We start from the raw sequence: 1,896 nt of genomic DNA on the forward strand, positions 1-1,896 counted from the left end.
TATTTTGCCCCCCTGAGGGTTTTTGCAATTCTGACCGAGCGAATGACATAACACGTTGTGACCGCAACCAAAGCAAACATGCTAAAATACTAATTACAAATGCTTCTTAAACTGCACTTGTATATAAACTAGTATCATGATCAACCCCTTCATAAAAAAATACATGTGATACTATTCCAGGACATGGTGCTACAGAATAGGTTTTGAAAATGAAAGAGAGAAAGAATAAACTGAAAGCTGTTAACAGAAACGAAAGAAAATCTCCATTCGGCATACAGCCCAACTTCGTCATTGGTCAGGAGGTAAAAATAAAAAAAAAACAGTTCTGTTGCATTTTTGGCACAGGTGCAGAAAGACAGGCCATGCTGTTTACCTGTTGCAGAAAGCTATGACATGCTTTAGGGTTAGGATTAGGGTTATTGGCTATTGGCTTTTATAAAATGCCCTAAATACTGCAGAAAAACAGACTAAACTGTGTTAAAATAAATATGTGAATATCTAATGTGAATACAGAAAGCCTTAGTACAGACGAATATAAGAAAAGTTTTTAAGTGAGAAGAGGTCGTTTGGCCTATCAAGGCTGGTATGCACAGCAGCTGGATATTGCTGTGTAGTGGACCTTAATAATGGGGATCACTCTTTTTGGCATGTATTTCACCAACCTCATTGCTCTGTGCTCTCTGTGGTTAATACTTTATTACATGCTGGAACAGAAATTGAAAACTGAATTGCTAACAACTGTATTCTTAACCAGTACTCGCCTCCAGAGCACGAAATAATAAGCATGAAAGGATAATTCTTATCCCACAGAGATGAGTGGTGAATTTGTATATTAGTGTTCTATTGATACTGGGCAAGTGCTCTGCTTCAGTATTCTAAAAGCAGTACAATTACTATGTAAGTCCAGTAGTAACCATTATTTCTAAATGATGTTAATTAATACTATTCATGTTACATCAAAGGAAATCTCATCTTAATTTCATATGTCATCTTTCATTTATTAAAGCACAGGGTCACCACCAAAAAGGTTCTAAATAGCTGTCAGTAACATAGAGGCATCATTACAGCAATGAATGTATTGTTATTATTTCACTTTTTTAACAAAGAAAAAAAAAACTGCCCGAAAATGTTTTCCTGAGCCTAGTTTTTTTTTTTTTTTTACGAAATTAAATGAGATGAAGCTATATCAAAGAAAATGCATATTTGTGAACATGTTCGTAAGCTAGTTTTTAATAAGTGATGGGCATTTCCATATATTTTAATAGTCGAATACATGTAATTTATTATTATTTGTTTATTTAGCAGACACCTTTATCCAAGGCGACTTACAGAGTCTAGGGTGTGTGAACTATGCATCAGCTGCAGAGTCACTTACAGTAACGTCTCACCCGAAAGACGGAGCACAAGGAGGTTAAGCCTCTCGCCTGTTGAAGGAAGTCCAGCCCCAGGATGCACTGGTCTTGGATGTCTGCGACCCAGACCTCGTGATAGAAGGCTTCTCCCCCAGGTGCAGCTGCAGTAGCCCTCTCCCTCGCATCGGGGATAGCTGTCCTGTCACCGTCCGCAGTTGCACTGGCATGGGTGCTACTTCAGCCTAGCAGGTCTCGCCAGCCCGCTGGAAGAAGTTGGGCCTGACCAGGGTGACGGTGGATCTAGTATCAATTAGTCTCCACTCTGCAGTTCAGATTGAGATGCCCCCCGATACTGGTTTTCCCCACGAAGACTGTCGAGCTGGTGGTTGTTTGGGGCTGAAGACCCAGGCCGCGGGTTCCCCTTCGATCTCGGCCCTCTTCCATTTCCTACTGGTGACTGGCTGGTTTTGGGCCCAGGCGCCTGCCAAGGGCAGTAGGCACAGATGTGGCCGGGCTGACCGCATCCCCAGCAGAGACAGGGACC

This window comes from Acipenser ruthenus, chromosome 5, assembly GCF_902713425.1.
Source record: "Acipenser ruthenus chromosome 5, fAciRut3.2 maternal haplotype, whole genome shotgun sequence".
Lineage (NCBI taxonomy): Eukaryota > Metazoa > Chordata > Actinopteri > Acipenseriformes > Acipenseridae > Acipenser > Acipenser ruthenus.